This window comes from Aethalodelphis obliquidens, unplaced genomic scaffold, assembly GCF_003676395.1.
Source record: "Aethalodelphis obliquidens isolate GAN/ISIS:26980383/991018 unplaced genomic scaffold, ASM367639v1 scaffold77, whole genome shotgun sequence".
NCBI lineage: Eukaryota > Metazoa > Chordata > Mammalia > Artiodactyla > Delphinidae > Aethalodelphis > Aethalodelphis obliquidens.
In genome coordinates this window covers 6,734,436-6,750,102 of record NW_020838021.1, presented here as the reverse complement: position 1 = coordinate 6,750,102, position 15,667 = coordinate 6,734,436, and the positions used below count along the sequence as shown (strand labels likewise).

At 37.3% G+C, this 15,667-nt stretch overlaps 1 long non-coding RNA gene across 1 annotated transcript in view; it reads left to right on the top strand.

Moving 5' to 3' along the window:
- The first annotated feature begins 10,914 nt into the window (after positions 1–10,914).
- The window catches only part of LOC113612440 (uncharacterized), an 87,329-nt gene continuing 82,576 nt past the window's right edge, over positions 10,915–15,667 (top strand). The window contains exon 1 of the long non-coding RNA XR_003429853.1: positions 10,915–11,026. This is a non-coding gene — a long non-coding RNA (uncharacterized LOC113612440). The remainder of the gene's footprint in view (positions 11,027–15,667) is intronic.

The following is a 15,667-nucleotide window of genomic DNA, read 5'->3' as shown; positions in this document are numbered from 1 at the left end:
AATTTTTGTACTCTTACTGAAATCCAGTAGCACTGCTTTTATATCATCTCTAAAATTAACCATTCTTAAATGGCTGAAATACACCCTACTGCAATTTTCAGTCAACAAAAATGTTTAATAAAATCTATTATATATTTTAAGAATTGCTGTCTGATTATACCAAAATACTAATTGCTCATAGTGGGGGACTTATAAAGTTAATTTATATATTGTTACATTGAAAAATAGGATCCTTTAATTTTTAAAATAAACACTTCCCATCTGTTATATGAATTCCTCTGCAACTTACAGGAAAAAGCAAAGCTTTCCCTCCTGTACTGTTCACATTCCAGTGCTACAGTACAGATATGTTAAATAACAGGAGGAAATGATTCTTGAGCTGACTTTGAATCAGATGCAATCAATTATCCATTGAATATGTAAAGCTTGGCTATGTAATAGTTTTGGTTTCCTAGTTAATTTGACATTGCAATAGAAAAAAATAAAAGATTATATGAATAAAGCTACTTACCATAGAACCAAGTTTAGGTTCTCATATGATTTCAAAACTTATATTAAATAGGTTGATTTATATAATACATATATAAAAGTCTAAAAATAACTTTAATTATTTCCTTCCGTCCTCTAGTCACTCCTGTCACTATTCTTTTGATTCAGAGACTTGCCAAAATTTACCCATTGGCACAAGCTTTATTTTTAGGTGTGTTCTTTCTCAACTAAAAGTCATTGATGCATAGAAGTTTTGCATTTATTCACTGATTTGAAAATAATAATACATGGTATTTAGCGGTATGTCAAAGGAGAATACAATGCAGTCATTCTCTAAGCTGTAATTGCAGGCAGTGGCTTAGTGTAAAGTAATTTGCTTTTAAACAGGAGAGAACATATGGCCTGAGGAGAGAGAGTCAGTGCTAGAAGGTATTATTCCTATTATTTATTTTCGAATTTCTCCAAAATCTTCTCTATATTGCTTAAAACAAGCAAGACATTGACCACAAAGTTACCCTAGATCAATATGTCCAAGTCTACAAGAACACCTCAAAATGCATTGGAAAATAAAAAAATATAAAGGGTTTATGATATCAGGTGGTTGTAAAACAAACACAGGAAGAATATTTTGGGTCATAGGAGCTTGAACACTTGCTCAAATACCCAAAACACACATAACTACTCCTATTCAGAAATCTCCCAAACGGAGGGGAGAACTTCAAGATGGTGGAAGAGTAAGACGTGGAGATCAGCTTCCTCACCACAGATATATCAGAAATGCATCTACATGTGGAACAACTCCTACAGAACACCTACTGAACGCTGGCAGAAGACCACAGACTTCCCAAAAGGCAAGAAACTCCCCACGTACCTGGGTAGGGCAAAAGAAAAAAAAAAAAACAGAGACTAAAGAATAGGGATGGAACCTGCAGCTCTGGGAGGGAGCCATGAAGGAAGAAAAGTTTCCACACACCAGGAAGCCCCTTCACTGGTGGAAATGGGGTGGGAGGGGAAGCTTCAGAGCCATGGAGGAGAGCACAGTAACAGGGGTGCAGAGGGCAAAGCAGAGAGATTCCCGCACAGAAGATCCATGCGACCAGCACTCACCAGCCTGAGACGCTTGTCTGCTCACCCGCCGGGGTGGGTGGGGGCTGGGAGCTGAGGCTTGGGCTTCGGAGGTCAGATCCCAGGGAGAGGATGGGGGTTGGTGGCGTGAACACAGCCTGAAGGGGGCTGGTGTGCCACAGCCAGCTGGGAGGGAATCTGGGAAAAAGTCTGGACCTGCCGAAGAGGCAAGAGACCATTGTATCAGGGTGCGCGTGGAGAGGGGATTCAGAAAACCACCTAAACGAACACCAGAGATGGGTGTGAGTCGTGGCTATCAGCACGGACACCAGAGACAGGCATGAAATGCTAAGGCTGCTGCTGCAGCCACCAAGAAGCCTGTGTGCAAGCACAGGTCACTGTCCACACCTCCCCTCCCAGGAGCCTGTGCAGCCTGCCACTGCCAGGGTCCTATGATCCAGGGACAACTTCCCCCAGAAAGCACACGGCGCACCTCACACTGTTTCAATGTCATGCTGGCCTCTGCCACCACAGGCTCGCCCCACATACTGTACCCCTCCCTCCCCCTGGCCTAAGTGAGCCAGAGCCCCCTAATCAGCTGCTTCTTTAACCCCATCCTTTCTGGGCAAAGAACAGATGCCCTCAGGTGACCTAAACGCAGAGGCGGGGCCAAATCCAAAGCTGAACCCCAGGAACTGTGTGAACAAAGAAGAGAAAGGGAAATTTCTCCCAGCAGCCTCAGGAGCAGCAGATTAAATCTCCACAATCAACTTGATTTACCCTGCATCTGTGGAGTACATGAAGAGACAACGAACCATCCCAAAAATGAGACGGTGGACTTCGGGAGCAAAGATATATATATTTTTTTCCTTTTTCTCTTTTTGTGAGTATGTATGTGTATGCTTCTTTGTGTGATTTTGTCTGTATAGCTTTGCTTGTAGCACTTGTCCTAGGGTTCTGTCTGATTTTTGTTTTTTTTTTTAGTATAGTTCTCAGCACTTGTTATCATTGGTGTATTTGTTTTTGGTTTGGTTGCCCTCTTTTTCTTTCTTTCTTTTTTTTCTTTTTTTTTAATACTTTTGAAATATTTTATTATTTTTGTTTCTTTTTTTTTTTGTGGTACGCGGGCCTCTCACTGTTGTGGCCTCTCCCGTTGTGGAGCACAGGTTCCAGATGCGCAGGCCCAGTGGCCATGGCACACGGGCCCAGACGCTCCACGGCACGTGGGATCCCCCCAGACCGGGGAACGAACCCACGTCCCCTGCATCGGCAGGCGGACTCCCAACCACTGCGCCACCAGGGAAGCCCTAAATATTTTAATAATTATTTTAATACCTTTATTTTATTGTTTTCTTTCTTTCTTTTTGTTCACTTCTCTTCTCAGCTGTGTGGCTGACAGGGTCTTGGGGCTGTGACTGGGTGTCAGGCCTGTGCCGCTGAGGTGGGAGGGCTGAGTTCAGGACATTGGTCTACCAGAGACCTCCCAGCTCCATGTAATGTCTAACAGCAAAAGCTCTCCCAGAGATCTCCATCTCAACGCTAAGACCCAGCTCCACTCAATGACCAGCAAGCTACAGTGCTGGACATCCTAGGCCAATCAACTAGCCAGACAGAGAAACAACCCCGCCCATTAGCAGAGAGGCTGCATAAAATCATATTAAGAGAACAGACACCCAAAAACATAACACCAGACATGGACCTACACACCAGAAAGATAAGATCCAACATCGTCCACCAGAACACAGGCACTAGTCCCCTCCACCAGGAAGCCGACAAAGCCACTGAACCAACCTAAGCCACTGGGGGCAGACACCAAAAACAACAGGAATTACAGACCAGCAGCCTGCGAAAAGGAGACCCCAAACACAGTAAGTTAAGCAAAATGAGAAGACAGGGAAACATACAGCAGATGAAGGAGCAGGATAAAAACCCACCAGACCAAACAAATGAAGAGGAAATAGTCTACCTGAAAAAGAATTCACAGTAATGATAGTAAAGATGATCCAATGTCTTGGAAATAGAATGGAGAAAATACAAGAAACGTTTAACAAGGACCTAGAAGAACTAAAGAGCAAACAAACAAAGATGAACAATACAATAAATGAAATTAAAAATTCTCTAGAAGGAATCAATAGCAGAATAACTGAGGCAGAAGAACAAATAAGTGACCTGGAAGATAAAATAGTGGAAATAACTACCACAGAGCAGAATAAAGAAAAAAAGATTGAAAAGAATCAAGGACAGTCTCAGAGACCTCTGTGACAACATTAAATGAAGCAACATTCAAATTATAGGGGTCCCAGAAGAAGAAGAGAAAAAGAAAGGGACTGAGAAAATACTTGAAGAGATTATAGTTGAAAACTTCCCTAATATGGGAAAGGAAATAGTTAATCAAATCCATGAAGTGCAGAGAGTCCCAAGGAGAAACGTGCCAAGACACATACTAATCAAACTATCAGAAATTAAATACAAACAAAAAATATTACAAGCAGCAAGGGAAAAGCAACAAATAACATAAAAAAGAATCCGCATAAGATTAACAACTGATCTTTCAGCAGAAACTCTGCAAGCGAGAAGGGAGTGGCAAGACATATTTAAAGTGATGAAAGGGAAAAACCTACAAGCAAGATTACTCTACCCAGCAAGGATCTCATTCAGATGTGACAGAGAAAATAAAACCTTTACAGACAAGTAAAATCTAAGAGAATTCAGCACAACTATCCAGCCTTGCAACAAATCCTAAAGGAACTTCTCTAGGCAGGAAACACAAGAGAAGGAAAAGACCTACAATAACAAACACAAAACAATTAAGAAAATGGTAATAGGATCATACATATTGATAATTACCTTAAATGCAAATGGATTAAATGCTTCAACCCAAAGACAGAGACTGGCTGTATGGGTACAAAAACATGACTTGTATATATGCTGTCTACAAGAGACCCACTTCAGACCTAGGGACACATACAGACTGAAAGTGAGGGGATGGAAGAAGATATTCCATGCAAATGGAAATCAAAAGGAAGCTGGAGTAGCAAGTCTCATCAGACAAAATAGACTTTAAAGTGAAGACCGTTACAAGCGACAGTGAAGGACATTACATAATGATTAAAGGATCAATCCAAGAAGAAGATATGACAATTGTTAATATTTATGCACCCAATATAGGAGCACCATAGTACATAAGGCGAATGCTAGTAGCCATAAAAGGGGGAATCAAAAAGGAATAAAATCATAGTATGGGACTGAAACACCTCATTTCACCAATGGACAAATCATCCAAACTGAAAATAAATAAGGAAACACAAGCTTTAAATGATATGTTAAACAAGATGGACTTAATATTTATAGGACATTCCATCCAAAAACAACAGAATACACTTTCTTCTCAAGTGCTCATGGAACATTCTCCAGGATCATATCTTGGGTCACAAATCAAGCCTTGGCAAATTTTAAAAAATTGAAATCATATCAAGTATCTTTTCTGACCCTTAATGCTGTGAGGTTAGATATCAATTACAGGAAAAACTCTGTGAAAACTACAAACACATGGATGCTAAACAATAAACTACTTAATATCCAAGAGATCACTCAAGAAGTCAAAAAGGAAATAAAAAAATACCTAGAAACAAATGATAATGGAAACATGATGACCCAAAACCTATGAGATGCAGCAAAAGCAGTTCTAAGAGGGAAGTTTATAGCAATACAATCCTATCTCCAGAAACAAGTAACATCTCAAATAAACAACCTAACCTTACACCTAAAGCAATTAGAGAAGGAAGAACAAAAATCCCCAACTTTAGAAGGAAAGAAATCATAAAGATCAGAACAGAAATAAATGAAAAAGAAGTGAAGAAACAATAGCAAAGATCAATAAAACTAAAAGCTGGTTCTTTGAGAAGATAAACAAAATTGATAAACCATTAGCCAGACTCAAGAAAAAAAAGGGAGAAGACTCAAATCAATAGAATTAGAAATGGAAAAGGAGAAGTAACAACTGACACTGCAGAAATACAAAGGATCATGAAAGATTACTACAAGCAACTCTATGTCAATAAAACGGACCGCCTTTAAGAAATGGACAGATTCTTAGAGAAACATGACTTTCCAAGACTGAACCAGAGAGAAACAGAAAATATAAACAGACTAATCACAAGCATTGAAATTCAGACTGTGATTAAAAATCCTCCTACAAACAAAAGCCCAGGACCAGATGGCTTCACAGGTGAATTCTATCAAACATTTAGAGAAGAACTAACACCTATCCTTCTAAACTCTTCCAAAATATAACAGAGGGAGGATTACTCCCAAACTCATGCTATGAGGCCACCATCACCCTGATACCAAAATCAGAAAAAGATGTCACAAAAAAAAGAAAACTACAGGCCAATATCACTGATGAACATAGATGCAAAAATCCTCAACAGAATACTAGCAAACAGAATCCAACAGCATATTAAAAGGATCATACACCATAATCAAATGGAGTTTATCCTAGGATTGCAAGGATTCTTCAGTATATGCAAATCAATCAATGTGATACACCATATTAACAAACTGAAGGAGAAAAACCATATGATCATCTCAATAGATGCAGAGAAAGCTTTCAACAAAATTCAATACCCATTTATAATAAAAACCCTCCAGAAAGTAGGCATAGAGGGAACTTACCTCAACATAATAAAGTCCATATATGACAGACCCACAGCCAACATCATTCTCAGTGGTGAAGAACTGAAATCATTTCCACTAAGATCAGGAATAAGACAAGGTTGCCCACTCTCACCACTATTATTCAACATAGGTTTGGAAGTTTAAGCCACAGCAATCAGAGGAGAAAAAGAAATAAAAGGAATCCAAACTGGAAAAGAAGAAGTAAAGCTGTCACTGTTTGCAGATGACATAATACTATATATGGAGAATCCTAAGGATGCTACCAGTAAACTACTAGAGCTAATCAATGAATTCAGTGTAATAGCAGGATACAAAATTAATGCACAGAAATCTCTTGCATTCCTATACACTAATGATGATAAATCTGAAGGAGAAATTAAGGACACACTCCCATTACCATTGGAACAAAAAGAATAAAATATCTAGGAATAAACCGACCTAAGGAGACAGAAGACCTGTATGCAGAAAACTATAAGACACTGATGAAAGTAATTAAAGATGATACAAACAGATGGAGAGATATACCATGTTCTTGGATTGGAAGAATCAACATGGTGAAAATGACTCTACTACCCAAAGCAATCTACAGATTCACTGCAATCCCTATCAAACTACCAATGGCATTTTTCACAGAACTAGAAAAAAAATTTCATAATTTGTATGGAAACACAACAGACCCCAAATATCCAAAGTAATCTTGAGAAACAAAAATGGAGCTGGTAGAATAAGGCTCCCGGATTTCAGACTATACTACAAATCTACAGTCATCAAGACAGTATGGTCTGGCACAAAAACAGAAATATAGATCAATGGAACAGGATAGAAAGCCCAGAGATAAACCCAGACACATATCATATGGTCACATTTTTGATAAAGGAGGCAAGAATATACAATGGAGAAAAGACAGCCTCTTCAATAAGTGGTGCTGGGAAAACTGGACAGCTATATGTAAAAGAATGAAATTAGAACACTCCCTAACACCATAGAAAAATAAAATCAAACTGGATTAAAGACCTAAATTTAAGACCAGACACTACGAAACTCTTAGAGGAAAACATAGGAAGAACACTCTATGACATAAATTACAGCAAGATCCTTTTTGACTCACCTCCTAGAGAAATGGAAATAAAACCAAAAATAAACAAATGGGACCTAATGAAACTTCAAAGCTTTTGCAGAGCAAAGGAAGCCATAAACAAGATGAAAAGACAACCCTCAGAATGGGAGAAAGTATTTGCAAATGAAGCAACTGACAAGGATTGATCTCCAAAATTTATAAGCAGCTCATGCAGCTCAATATCAAAAAAACAAACAACCTAATCCAAAAATGCAGAAGACCTAAAGAGACATTTCTGCAAAGAACATATACAGATTGCCAACAAACACGTGAAAGGATGCTCAACACAAGTAATCATTAGAGAAATGCAAATCAAAACTACAATGACGTATCACCTCACACCAGTCAGAATGGCCATCATCAAAAAATCTACCAACAATAAATGCTGGGGAGGGTGTGGAGAAAAGGGAACCCTCTTGCACTGTTGGTGGGTATGTAAATTGATACAGCCACTATGGAGAACAGTATGGGGGTTCCTTTATAAACTAAAAGTAGAAGTACCGTACAACCCAGCTATCCCACTACTGGGCGTATACCCTGATTAAACCATAATTCAAAAAGTGTCATGTATCAGAATGTTCTGCAGCACTATTTACAATAGCCAGGACATGGAAGCAACCTAAATGCCCATCGACAGATGAATGGATAAAGAAGATGTGGGACATATATACAGTGAAATATTACTCAGCCAGAAAAAGAAACGAAATTGAGTTATTTGTAGTGAGGTGGATGGACCTAGATTCTGTTATAGAGAGTGAAGTAAGTCAGAATGAGAAAAACAAATACCGTATGCTACCATATATATGAAATCTAAAAAAAAAAATTGGTTATGCAGAACCTAGGGGCAGGACAGGAATAAAGCCACTGACGTAGGGAATGGACTTGAGGACACGGGGAGGGGAAGGTTAAGCTGGGACGAAATGAGAGAGTGGCATGGACATATATACACTACCAAATGAAAAACAGATAACTAGTGGGAAGCAGCCACATAACACAAGGAGATCAGCTCAGTGCTTTGTGACCACCTAGAGGGGTGGGATAGGGAGGGCGGGAGGGAGACGCAACAGGGAGGAGATATGGGGATATATGTATATGTATAGCTGATTCACTCTGTTAGAAAGCAGAAACTAACACACCATTGTAAAGCCATTATACTCCAATAAAGCTGTTAAGAAAAAAAAAGAGAAATCTCCCACGTGAAATATGTTCAAGGCTGGAGTTGTCAATGTAATGGTCCTTTTTCCTTGTGGTCTGAGGTTTTATGGAATCATAGAGGATGATCAAGATAAGCCACATACTATACATAGTCTTCAATTCCTGTGGTTTAAAATGAGTGTAGTACAGTTTGGGGTAATTCCAGATAGCCAGTTACGTTATAGTCATGAAAATTTAGGCCAAATAGGACATATATGAGTAGTGACTTTTACCCTGTGTAAAGGAAATTTTTATCGAAGCATGTTTTATTTTAATGACCAGAGAAGTATTGACATTGCTTTTCTTTCTATCCCAGTAACTTTTGGAGTTATCACTTAGAAGTCTCCAAAGAAATGAGGAGCAGATTGGTCATAGAAAATAATTTTCTGTGAAGAAATTTTCTAAAATACTTTATTAATGTCATCACATCTGTCTAACGAAGCTGGAGCCGCATATCTCTTTTTCAACTAGACTCAGAGTAAAACAGGAAGAATCATTTGACTCAAGTAATGAAATGATAAATATCACTCCATTGTGTGAAAATTATCACATTGCCTGGCTGACTTAGTTTTTTTCTTTTTCTATCACGTGTTAAGCCGTATTAGTGACATTATACAAAACAAACTAGAAGAGATGGGCCATAGTTACCCAAAGTGTTGTTTACATGATAGCAGCAAAGTGCTTCGCAACTGAATTATTGATGAATTTGTAGTTCATTGGTGGATAGAAAGCCCAAAACATTGGCTCTGAAGTTGGAGGTTTCCATAATACAAAAGCACAGGAATGAAAGAGTAGGCAATAAAACTGGCAAAAATAGTTTGATCTGCTGTTTAGAGAATCCTACCACAATGAGTTTGCCCACAGCTGTTGATCAATTCCCAGTATACTCTAAAGGGAATGAATTATGTGGGAATATGATGATGAATCTCAAGCACTCTCTATGTAACTAAAATTACCTCTGCCTGAGAATGCTCCACTTATGATTTGATCCTAAACAACTAGTTTTCAAACCACAAATGAACTCATCTATCAAATAGTGTCTTGTTCTTTAGCTTACCTTTCTTGTTACGTTATAGGTGGAGGCAAAAATCTGTTCGAATCCTTCAGTTTGAATTATGTCCTGTATATAGGCAGCTTTACTCTGAAAAGGGGCATTTTCTTCATTGTTAATAAGAAATGCCACAGTTCGTACAACTGATGACTAGAAAGCACTTGACCTTTGCTCTGATCACAGTTATGTATCTCCAAAGATCTCCCCTTAGGTGTCAAAAAAAATTAGCATTAAATTGCCTAACTTGCTTTCTTTTTCAGCTGGTATGACATAACCTTTAAATAAAATGGTGTTTGTTTTAGAAATAAATTAATAAATATTTATTTCATTTCTTCACAAAATACTCAATGTTTTATATTTATCAAGCACTATGCTAAGTCCTTTCATATGCATAATGTCCTAATTCTCACAAAATCCTTTTTTAAAGAGGAAACAAAGACATAGGTTCTGTAACCTAATTAAGGTCACATATCTAGTAAACAGGCAAAACAATTATATGAATGTATTATCTAAATTTTTAAGTCTGAATATTTGCCCCTATTTTTTCCATTTTTCATCCAAATTTTCAAATTTATTTGCATACCATTATTCATAATATTCTCTCATTCTATTGTATTACTATTTTATCATGAGAAAATTGCCACTATTTTTTATTATTTTCCTCATTATAAAAATCTATCCCAGTAAAATTACAATATTTTAAATATACTGTTAGTTATGAAGAAGTAAAAGTAATATAGAAACTTCTAAACCAGGGTCTCTCAACATGGTCACTCTCAACATTTTGTACTAGATACTTTTTTGTCAAGGGAGCATCATCAGGGGAGGACTGTACTGTGCATTGTACATTGACACCAGCAATGTCCCTGGTTCTAACCATTTAGATACCGGTGGCAAACACTACGTACTCCTACTTGTGACAACCAAAAGTGTCTCCAGACAGTGTTAAATGTCCTGGGGGAAGGAGGGAAAATAACCCCTCCTTCTGTGAACTGCTGCCCTAGAGAAATCAATGTCATGTTTCCTCTTTCAGTCATTAAGTTTATTATCTAGTTTTATAGTTTTCAATAGCCTTGTAGAATCAGAAGTCCATTAAAAAATAAATACACTTATTTTCTTTAATGTTATTTCCATGGAAACTAGGAGAAGGTCGACTTCTGTTACTGTAGTCTCTTGGCTGAAGTTTTAAGCTTAGTCCTGTGCAATTATAAGATTTTTTTGAACAAGATAAATTTAATAACTTGTTATTGTGACAAACTCTAAGCTCCTTTTGAAAAAAGTAAATACTGCCATGTTCTTGTAGGTTTTCAAGAGTGATCCTGGGCAACAGTTATCACACTGCTGAAGTTTTCTTCAAAGGTGGGATCTGAAAGCAAGTCTGTAGAAATCTCAGGCTTTAGAGCATTCTTGAAGTTCATGATATAATCTAAAAGGTAATATTAAAACTCTACTACATTTAATTTTTTATTCTACAAGCATCATAGTCTTGATTTAACCTTAAAAGATCTCAAATATTTATCTATAACTTATAACAGTATGGAGTTCCATGAGGTAACAATTCATACACATAGAGATATAAGTGAATGTGTATATAAAAAGCTACCTGGGCATTATAATTAGAATAGTTCCTTCTCCCTCAAAATGTGCATATTTCCTTTAGGCGTCATCAACTGATAACCTTATGCCAAATCCATAGCATAGTTTAGCTATTTTGATTATGCACTATCCATTCTATCTTCACTTTGAAAGTTATTCCTTAGTCTCAACACTCGTCAGATATCCCTCTGCCCCAAGGAGGTCAGTCTGCTCATGAGTCTCCCAAATGCCTTTATGAAAGCCCCAAAATGTTTTGAAATGAAACAAATTTCTGGACAAATAACTAAGTGACCGTCTCTGGTAAACTATAATATTTGGTATTTATTCAATGACCACTTCCTCCATTTTTAGTGACATAAGCACAGTCCTAGTTTTATGGTACCCAAGGCTGCTTCATTGCTTGGCTAACTTATACATTCAGAATAAAAAAAGGTATAGGGCTTCCCTGGTGGCGCAGTGGTTGAGAGTCCACCTGCCGATGCAGGGGACACGGGTTTGTGCCCCGGTCCGGGAAGATCCCACATGCCGCAGAGCGGCTGAGCCCGTGAGCCATGGCTGCTGAGCCTGGGCGTCCGGAGCCTGTGCTCCGCAACGGGAGAGGCCACAACAGTGATAGGCCCGCGTACCGCAAAAAAAAAAAAAAAGAAAAAAAAAATACAAAGATTGTGTTTCTAAACTAAGATGCCATCAGTAAAACATATTTTTGAGCCATTAGTCTTGTATAAAAAATTTTAATCTCTACTCAATCCAAATCTACCTCTGTTAACTACTTCTACATGGAAGAAGACTTGTTCATATTTTACAGTAAGAGAAATGTAAACCAAGGAAACTTTCTGGAAATATAAACTTGACCTATGTTTTATTTTTATTTACTTTTTTTAGTTATTTCTGAGATACATATTTTAAAGTAATAACTAGAACTATGACTTATAACATAGAAGATTTTTAGAAATTTCATGTAGTGTCTGAAACATTTATATTAACATATTTCCATACAAATAACCCAAAGAAAGTTTAGTATTAGTTGTTTTCTATTAGTTTTTTAATACTGCAGGCTCTTATTAGTCATCAATTTTATACACATTAGTGTATACATGTTAATCCCAATCGCCCAATTCACCACACCAACATCCCCACCCCACCGCGATTTTCCCTCCTTAGTGTACATACGTTTGTTCTCTACATCTGTGTCTCAAGTTTTGCCCTACAAACCGATTCATCGTACCATTTGTATAGGTTCCACATACATGCGTTAATACACAATATTTGTTTTTCTCTTTCTGACTTACTTCACTCTGTATGACAGTCTCTAGATCCATCCACGTCTCTACAAATGACTCAATTTCATTCCTTTTTATGGCTGAGTAATAATTCCATTGTATATATGTACCACAACCTCTTTATCCATTCATCTGTCGATGGGCATTTAGGTTGCTTCCATGACCTGGCTATTGTAAATAGTGCTGCAGTGAACATTGGGGTGCATGTCTCTTTTTGAATTATGGTTTTCTCTGGGTATATGCCCAGTAATGGGATTGCTGGATCGTATGGTAATTCTATTTTTAGTTTCTAAGGAACCTCCATACTGTTCTCCATACTGGCTGTATCCATTTACATTCCCACCAACAGTGCAAGAGGGTTCCCTTTTCTCCACACCCTCTCCAGCATTTGTTCTTTGTAGATTTTCTGATGATGCCCATTCTAACTATTGTGCGGTGATACCTCATTGTAGTTTTGATTTGCATTTCTCTAATAATTAGTGATGTTGAGCAGCTTGTCATGTGCTTCTTGGCCGTCTGTATGTCTTCTAAAGAGAAATGTCTATTTAGGTCTTCTGCCCATTTTTGGATTGGGTTATTTGTTTCTTTAATATTGAGCTGCATGAGCTGTTTGTATATTTTGGAGATTAATCCTTTGTCTGTTGATTCGTTTGCAAATATTTTCTCCCATTCTGAGGGTTGTCTTTTTCATCTTGTTTATAGTTTCTTCTGCTGTGCAAAAGCTTTGAAGTTTCATTAGGTCCCATCTGTTTATTTTTGTTTTTATTTCCATTACTCTAGGAGGTGGATCAAAAAAGATCTTGCTGTGATTTATGTCAAAGAGTGTACTTCCTATGTTTGCCTCAGAGTTTTATAGTGTCCGGTCTTACACTTAGGTCTTGAATCCATTTTGAGTTTATTTTTGTGTATGGTGTTAGGGAGTGTTCTAATTTCATTCTTTTACATGTACCTGTCCAGTTTTCCCAGCACCACTTATTGAAGAGCTGTCTTTTCTCCATTGTATATGTTTGCCTCCTTTGTCATAGATTAGTTGACCATAGGTGCATGGGTTTATCTCTGGGCTTTCTATCTTGTTCCATTGATCTATATTTTTGTTTTTGTGCCAGTACCATATTGTCTTGATTACTGTAGCTTTGTAGTATAATCTGTAGACAGGGAGTGTGATTCCTCTAGCTCCGTTTTTTTTCCCTCAAGTCTGCTTTGGCTATTTGGGGTCTTTTGTGTCTCCATACAAATTTTAAGATGATTTGTTCTAGTTCCGTAAAAAATGCCATTGGTGATTTGATAGGGATTGTGTTGAATCTGTAGCTTGCTTTGGGTAGTAGAGTCATTTTCACAATATTGATTCTTCCAGTCCAAGAACATGGTATATCTCTCCATCTGTTGGTATCATCTTTAATTTCTTTCATCAGTATCTTATAGTTTTCTGCATACAGGTCTTTTGTCTCCCTAGGTAGGTTTACTCCTAGGTATTTTATTCTTTTTGTTGCAGTGGTAAATGGGAGTGTTTCCTTAATTTCTCTTTCAGATTTTTCATCATTAGTGTATAGGAATGCAAGAGATTTCTGTGCATTAATTTTGTATCATGCAACTTTACCAAATTCATTGATTAGCTCTAGTAGTTTTCTGGTGGCATATTTAGAATTCTCTATGTATAGTATCATGTCATCAGCAAACAGTGACAGTTTTACTTCTTCTTTTCCAACTTGTATTCCTTTTATTTCTTTTTCTTCTCTGATTGCCATGGCTAGGACTTCCAAATATATGTTGAATAATAGTGGTAAGACTGGACAACCTTGTCTTGTTCCTGATCTTAGAGGAAATGGTTTTAGTTTTTCACCATTGAGAATGATGTTTACTGTGGGTTTGTCGTATATGGCCATTATTATGTTGAGGTAAGTTCCCTCTTTGCCCACTTTCTGGAGAGTTTTTATCATAAATGGGTGTTGAATTTTGTGAAAAGTTTTTTCTGCATCTATTGAGATGATCATATGGTTTTTATAATTCAATTTGTTAATATGATGTATCACATTGATTGATTTGTGTATATTGAAGAATCCTTGCATCCCTGGGATAAATCCCACTTGATCATGGTGTATGATCCTTTTAATGTGTTGCTGGATTCTGTTTACTAGTATTTTGTTGTGGATTTTTGCATCTGTGTTCATCAGTGATATTGGTCTGTAATTTTCTTCTTTTGCAGTATGTTTGTCTGGTTTTGGTATCAGGGTGATGGTGGCCTCATAGAATGAGTTTGGGAGTGTTCCTTTCTTTGCAATTTTTTGGAAGAGTCTGAGAAGGATGGGTGTTTGCTCTTCTCTAAACGTTTGATAGAATTCACCTGTGAAGCCATCTGGTCCTGGCCTTTTGTTTGTTGGAAGATTTTTAATCACAGTTTCAATTTCATTACTTGTGATTGGTCTGTTCATATTTTCTATTTCTTCCTGGTTCAGTCTTGGAAGGTTATACCTTTCTAAGAATTTGTCCATTTCTTCCAGGTTGTCCATTTTATTGGCATAGAGTTGCTTGTAGTAGTCTCTTAGGATGCTCTGTATTTCTTCAGTGTCTGTTGTAACTTCTCCTTTTTCATTTCTAATTTTATTGATTTGAGTCCTCTTTTTCTTGATGAGTCTGGCTAATGGTTTCTCAATTTTGTTTATCTTCTCCAAGAACCAGCTTTTAGTTTTATTGATCTTTGCTATTGTTTTCTTTGTTTCTATTTCATTTATTTCTTCTCTGATCTTTATGATTTCTTTCCTTCTGCTAACTTTGGGTTTTGTTTGTTCTTCTTTCTCTATTTCCTTTAGGTGTAAGGTTAGATTGTTTACTTCAGATTTTTCATGTTTCTTGTGGTAGGCTTGTATAGCTATAAACTTCCCTCTTAGAACTGCTTTTGCTGCATCCTATAGGTTTTGGATTGTCGTGTGTTCATTGTCATTTGTCTCTAGGTATTTTTTGATTTTCTCTTTGATTTCTTCAGTGATCTCTTGGTTATTTAGAAACATATTGTTTAGCCTCCATGTGTTTGTGTTTTTATGGTTTTTTCGCTGTAATTCATTTCTAATCTCATAGCATTTTGGTCAGAAAAGATGCTTGATATGATTTCAATTTTCTTAAATTTACTGAGGCTTGATTTGTGACCCAAGATGTGATCTATCCTGGAGAATGTTCCGTGCGCACTTGAGAAAAATGTTTAAT